General features: G+C 39.2%; 1 protein-coding gene across 1 annotated transcript in view; it reads left to right on the top strand.

Annotated features, from left to right (window-relative positions):
* Window positions 1-1634: 1634 nt before the first annotated feature.
* LOC108575897 (putative polypeptide N-acetylgalactosaminyltransferase 9) overlaps window positions 1635-7374 on the top strand; it is a gene marked incomplete at its 3' end in the record, with an annotated part of 214866 nt that continues 209126 nt past the window's right edge. Inside the window, exon 1 of the mRNA XM_017938829.1 lies at window positions 1635-1692. The remainder of the gene's footprint in view (window positions 1693-7374) is intronic.

Here is a 7374-nt window from a genome sequence, read left to right as displayed (position 1 = left end):
GAACAGCTGTCGATAATCGTCGGTTCTCGTTATTTCGAGGCTCGTCTAGAGTCGCGGTCTTCGTTTATCCGTTTTCGAACGATGTTTGCTCTCGTTTCTGCGCCTCGAAAAACATTCTCCGGGTGTAGAATCCCAATTAAAATTGAGTTCTCCATGTGACACAACCAGTTCCATTTGCCGGAATTCGTGATTGCTTCGACGCGATGGGTTTTGTGTGTGTGGAAATTTCGAACGAGTGAAATTTGAATTCCATATTGTAAATTGAAAAATTCGACAGTTTTGTCTGTTTGAAAATTTGGACATTCCAAATTTTGCAAATAGAACGCAATTTCTTCGCTGATGTTCTTATAAAAATGAATTTTGTGATATCGTGAAATTTGGAAAAAAGAGGACAAGCTTTTATTGATCGATCAATTTCTACGATAAATGGAGGATCAATGTTGTAGGAATTGTATTTATAACATTGATTCTGCACAGTTTCTTAATATATTTGACACACTTTTAACACATTTGGTCTATAATTGCACAGATGTTTTCGTATATTGTGAATAAAATATGTTTATTTAAGAGATTTAGAGAGATTGAGATATTTTACACTTCAAAATTATTTTGAGTGGTTCAAAAAGGTGACATTCTTGATGGTTGTGGTCAGAACTATAGAAGGAATCTTCCATTATCTGGAAATGCAGTTTTTCAACAGTTTCAACAATCAGTAACATCATTCCTTGGTGCACACTAATAATAGAGATCTCAACTTAACGTCTCCAAAAGGAATGACAGGAATGAGCAATTAAGTTAAAACCTCGAATGTAAAGTAGAGAGAGAGAGATTTAAATGCAGTTTTTCAACAGTTTCAACAATCAGTGACATCATTCCTTGGTGCACACTAACAATAGAGCTGTCAACTTATCGTCTCCAAAACAAACGACAGTTACGTTGCAACTCTCGAACGGAACAGTGTAATCTCACAATCAGTAAAAAGTCACATCCTCATTCCGGGTAATTGTTGACTCGACCTCTCATTAAATCTGGTTTCACGAGTGGCGGCATTCGCCTGGAGGATTAAATAAGAAATCATCCTCTCCCGTTCTTCCTCGATATCCCGTGGCAACAACAGACGCGTACACCTAGCACGCGAAACACACGAAAACCGAAGAGGAACCCTCTCGAAAGGGTTCGTACTTCCGACACTATTTCCTGCAGGTCGATATAATACATTTCTTTGCCGGTTCCAAAGGGAAGGCGGCTGAAAGCGAGGCAGACGAACGAAACTTCTTGTCGAGAGGGAAAGGCGAAGAATCTCCTGGGATGAACGAAGGGAAGGAACGATCGTCTCTGGAGATCCTCGAAGGTCAGGGGGTGCTTTTTCGTCGACGCCGCAACCGAGTTAGAACTTCGATTTCTCTTTCAATTCTCTCTCTTTCTTTCTCCTTTTTCCCCCTGGCCACCTGACCATACGGATCGTGCTTTTGAATTTTTAATAGGGCCAGCACCGCGAACGGCGAGGGAAACTTATTTCGTGAGGGACAAAATGGGAGCCGATAATTTCGATAAAATCTCGACGAAACTCAATTCCACCTCGGCTAATCAGTTATTCTGGATTTTTTCTTTTGTTTCAGACTTCGAGTGGCTGAGAAGCTTCATCGGGGAAGTAGCTGCGCTGGAAGGAAGTTCTGCTTCGGTTGTGAAACGGTGAGTGTTTGAAGTACACTGGTGAAATTCACCTTATCGTCTGTACATTCGAGGTTTCTTCGTTGATTTCATATCGAGGCTTTTATCGGCGGGGTTACCTGCAACTTTTAAGCAACACGATTTTCGTGGGTATTCTTCGTGTTGTATTTTTTAGGAAATTTCAAGTTTCTTTTTTAGGCTTCTTTGATGACGTTTTTATGTTTGTTGTAAGTTGATGCTGAATAAGTAAATTAAGCTAGGTGTATGAAATTTTTAATCCATCGGTACGTGTATTATGTTACACATGCAAGTTCAGGTACTTGGTGTCTAATTAAATCGTTAAAAATTGACAATATTGTGTAAAATTTTAATTTAAGTAAAAAGTGACTTCTTATTTTGTAATATTGTCTTTAGGAATATCTGTACGAGTCTACTATGATTAGTGGAATTTTTATAAAATAAAGGAAAGTGTAAAGGGAATCAAAATTTCGTCTCTCCTGCGTTTCTGCAAAGCTACTCTTCTTAAATTGTTGCAAAATGTTATTAAATACGCTTGCCAGCTGTGCACGTTTACCAACGTCACCGCTCTATAGCTTCCGATATTTTTAGAATCCCCTTACAATCTTTCAGAGGATCTTCCAATCCCAAACACACACAATTTATTACAAATACTCGTCATCTTCTTCGTAAAAATACTGCTTCAACAGGAGCAATAATTCACGAAATAACCCGTGGTAAAAAAAAAAAAAGAGAAAAAGGAAACACGAAACCGTGGTAGGAAAGAACTGAGACATGATTTATCACCGGCAGAATTTCCCGAATCACTCATACTTCTGTTTCTCCACTTTTTAAACCTCTTCGTGGAATAACAAGAGCACGAAAAAGCTCGTTTTTCGAGCAACAAAGAGTTGGCTGCAAATGGGCCATTCTTTTCGATGATCACCAGGATAATTCTCAGTTCATTAAGCGCTCTTGTGTTGTACAGCAGGGTCGAGAGAAGAGCGCGGAGCATTGTAGCCTGTGCACCTCGATAACACTAGCTGTGTCCTCGTGCGCCTCGATAACACTATCCTAGTGTTCTTCGAGGAACGTTCCCCCTACCACCGTGCTTTATCATTCATTCCGTGCCACGGATTTATTCCGCGATACCTTCGTATCTTCTTGGGTTCATTATCAACCTGGACCTCTCTCAACGTCGCCTTCTCTCTCTCAACCTGGCCCTCCCTATCTCTCTCAAGTTAGCCTTCTCTCTCAGTTTGGCCTTCCCTTTCTCAATTTGGCCTTCTGTCTCTCTCAAGTTGGCCTTTTCTCTCAACTTGGTCTTCTCTCTCATTTTGGCCATATCTTTCTCTCTCAAGCTGGCCTTATTTCTCTCTCCACTTGGCCTTCCCACTCTTAATTTGGTTTTCTCTTTCTCTCTCAACTTGGCCTTCTCTCTCTCAATTTGGTTTTCTATTTCTCTCTCATTTTGGCCTCTTCTTTCTCTCTCAAGCTGGCCTTCTTGCTCTCAATTTGGGCTCCTCTCTCTCAACTTGGCCTTTTCTCAACCTATCCTTCTCTCTCTCTCTCAACCTAGCTTTCTGCTCTCTCTTTGTCTCTCTCAACTTAGCCTTCTTTCTTTCTTTCTATCCTCTCTCTCAACTTGGCCTTTTCTCAACCTATCCTTCTCTCTCTCTCTCAACCTAGCTTTCTTCTCTCTCTTTGTCTCTCTCAACTTAGCCTTCTTTCTTTCTTTCTAAATTTGGCCTTCTCTCTTCCTCTCTGAACTTGCCCTTCTCTCTCAATTTGGCCTTCTCTTTCTCTTCCTCTCTATCTCTTGTTCGAGGCAGTTTCTAACCGGTGCTTGCAATACTCGTCGTCCCTTTTGTCCAAGGAGGAGAGATCTGGTGGCTCGATTTATGAAAGCGAGCGAACCGAGGGTAAAGCTCCGTGGTTATTTGCCTCCGGAGAATTATAATGGCCGGCTCGTTGCACCGGTGAATATAAGTGGCTCCCGCTAAATAATGCTTTCCGAAAAAAACAAGAAGAGAGAGAGAGAGAGAGAGAGAGAAGAGAGGAAAATATGGCTGAGTATCTCTGTGACACGTTGTAAATAGATGGGCCCGGCCTGTAAGCCCGAAATCAAGCGTTTCCATGGAAGAACCTGGATACTGTGGCCGTAGCGGAAGAGTTTAATAGTAACCGTGGCTGTTCTGTCGTTTAGCGTTCGCCTGGCTTGGTTTAAAACGGAAGGGTTATTATACAGGGTTTTGTGCTTGGGAAATGTTTGAGATAGGATTAATGGGAATAAATGGAGACACTTGTTCGGGGTATCTTGATTAAATTTCTTCGGTTTCTTGTTGCTCCGTTTCGGGGCTAATTGTCGAAGGGCTAAATGAGACATTGTTGTTAGTTCAAGTGGTTTGTTTTGTGCTACGTTGGATTTAATAGTCGCTGTAATGAATATTATATAATTTTCTATTTGATTTCCGGTAAATTCGGCATAAATTTCTTTGACGTCGAAGCCAACTTGCATTCTACTTTATCTGATTTTCTGTGACACCTCGGATACTCATATCGTCCAATTCCCAGTAGAATTTTTTATTTTTTGCCTTATTGCTGAGATTTTCATTTTTTATATTTAGTCATTTTTCCCAAAGTAGTCAAAAAAGATAACTAGGTGGGCTATTTTTTGTGAAATTTTTTTAACCATAAACACTTTCAACTTCCACTGTACATTACTTCCACTGTATTTCAAATTGTACTCAACTTCCACTATACTCAACCTCCACTATAATCAACTTCCACTCTACTCAACATCCACTGTATTTCAACTGATACTCAACTTCCACTATGCTTCAAATTATACTCAACTTCTGCTGTATTTCAAATTCTACTCAACTTCCACTGTATTTCAAATTGCACTCAACTTCCACTGTACTCAATTTCCACTGTACTCTACTTCCACTGTCTTTCAAATTGTACTCCACTTCCACTGTATTTCAAATTGCACTCAGCTCCCACTATACTCAACTTCCACTATACTTGAAGCTACACTCAACATTCAACACTAATTCCATCATTCCAAGTAGCAAAGAAGGGACACTAAACAAGGAATTGTAAAGAGCATAGAAATTCCGATGTCAACGCGAAACTTCCAATTCGAACATTTCACCGGGATAGAACAAAGACTCCCGATAGTGTCAGAGAAGTAAAAGAGGCGAGACACGTCGATAGCTGTATTCGATTCACGAAACTCCAACGTGAACTTGGTAAACGAAGAGGACTTGTTAAAGACGTACCTACTCTACTTGAGCGTAGTTTCGATCAGTAGTCTACTTGACGCATAGTTTCCCTCCCCTCCCGAATCAAGATATATGTACGTCGCGATTCAGACCGTTAAAACAATTACGCGTCCAAGTTTCTGATCTCGGAAGTTTCTCAGTAGCGAAGGAGTCAAACGGCCGCGGTTCTGCCCCGCAAAAGGAGGAGCAATCTGAAATTCTCTAGTCTTAGCTTGCGGATTCTCTCTCCTTTGTCCATGGACAACGACCAACAACACCGCGATCTTGAGAGAGTCTCCGCGCAAGTTGCGCCATATATCGAGCTTGTACATCGCGCGTACAAGCCTCTGTAGTTCACGACAGCGTTGCTCGTAAACGGTCAGCATAGTTGCTAATTACTCGGGTCACTTTAGTTTCGAACTGAAATTCTGTTTTTACGCTTGCCGCGTATGTTGCATATTTATTTTACAAGCGTTTCAAATTTTCAGAAGTTTGTTATTCAATATGCTAGTACTATATATACGTTTTTTTCATAAGTATTGGGAGTGTAATTGAATGTGAGTTAAATGTGGGTAGTCATTGCAAAATTATTGAAATCCAAAGAAAAATTATTTTGTTTGGAATTTGATGGTTTAAGGAGCTTTTACATTTTACTGATGTAGCGTGAGCTTAATGCTATCACTAAATAATTCGTACTCTATCCATAATTTGATTCATGAGTTCTAAGAAAAGGCAACAGTTAAATTTTTTTTCTTTTTTTCAGAAATGCAAAGTTTTCCTTAGAAATTCAATGTTTCCTTTCTTTTTTGTCAGAAATGCAAAGTTTTCCTTAGAAATTCAATGTTTCCTTTCTCTTTTGTCAGAAATGCAAAGTTTTCTTTTTGTTTTTGTTAGAAATGCAAAGTTTTCTTTTGTTTCAGAAATGCAAAGTTTTCTTTTGTTTTAGAAATGCAAAGTTTTCCTTAGAAATTCAATGTTTCCTTTCTTTTTTGTCAGAAATGCAAAGTTTTCTTTTTGTTTTTCTTAGAAATGCAAAGTTCTCGTTAGAAATTCAAAGCTTACTTTTTGGTTTTGTTAGAAATGCAAAGCTATCTTTTCGTTTTTGTTAGAAATACAATGTTTTCATCCTGTTTTCGTTAGAAATTCAAAGTTTCCTTTTAACAAAGGCACTAATGACCAAATTTCGCGATAGTCAAAGCGTGTTGAACCAAAGTGGATCACGCTAATCATTAAACATTAGTTTCGTTAAAACTAAGCCGTGGAAAGTTTCGTTGTTACCACGGTCATTGCATCTGCAACAATCTAATAGCTAATAAACGACGATTGGAAAATTGGATAATATCAGGTTGAGAATTATTAGTTTCATTCGAGAGAATTTGACACCGTAACTGTATCGAAATAAAGCAAATTATCCAAAGAAATAAAACCAAATAAATCCATAAGCATTTATAACCTTTCCTCCCCAAAACAAAACTGGTTCTCAAAATTTTCGCTGCATCCTATCAACAAATGCTCCAAGTACAAAATCGTAAATTACTAAACTACTTTCGGCAAAACCTACAAGGTGTAACAATAAAATTTCAGATTTCCAGAAAAATACCAATTTTCCATTAAATCGCATTACTCCAGCCATTGTCAAAAAATTACACAAATCGAGACACTAATACCACGCTATTTTCGCTAATTCACCGGAATCTCCATAAAAATCCTCGTTTCACGATGCCTCGGAATCGCGTTGGACACTTTTTCCCCGTGCGCACAGCAGTGATCGAGAAGCCTGTAAATAGTATTCGTTCGCGTAATCCCTTTATGGAAAAATAACACGTAGAGTGCAGGGGAAAAAGCACGACACAGATACCTCATCCAGCGAGCATGAATATTAATGACCCCTTCAAAACCTGTTCCCTTCATGCAAGACGGATTTTGTCTATCATAAACCAGTTTACAATTCTTTACACCTCGTACAGTTCACGCTAAAAACAAAAAGAAAAACAATCGTTACTTCTATCTCTCACCAAAAAACAAAAAAAAAAACAAAAACTGAAAACATGAAAGAGAAGGAGATAAAAATCACAAAACTATCGTGGAACGTATCATCTTCCGATATTTCATCAGTAGGAACGATTTACTTCTCGATTTACCCCCATTTCCGGTATTTCATCCGCTGCAAACGACTATCACGTGTAACAATAAAAAAAAAAAGGAGAAAATACCGTCTTTATCGTAAAAAAAAAAGGAACCGAGGATAGAGAAGTCGTAAGTTGGCATTTAAAAAAGAAGGTCGGAAAAATCGGTTGGCCATTTAATAACGTTTTTACGAAGGCTGGCTCTCTCTCTCTCCCGATTCGTGCGCGGAAAAAAGTTTCGTTTCGCGGGGCATAAATCTGCATGATGGCGTGGATTTTTGTCGCGGACCGGAGCGGAGGGAAAAAGAGAGGGT

Source organism: Habropoda laboriosa, unplaced genomic scaffold, assembly GCF_001263275.1.
Source record: "Habropoda laboriosa isolate 0110345459 unplaced genomic scaffold, ASM126327v1 scaffold343, whole genome shotgun sequence".
In the NCBI taxonomy this organism is placed as follows: Eukaryota; Metazoa; Arthropoda; class Insecta; order Hymenoptera; family Apidae; genus Habropoda; species Habropoda laboriosa.
The sequence above is the reverse complement of the archived record's forward strand: the minus strand, read 5'-3'. Positions and strand labels throughout refer to the sequence as shown.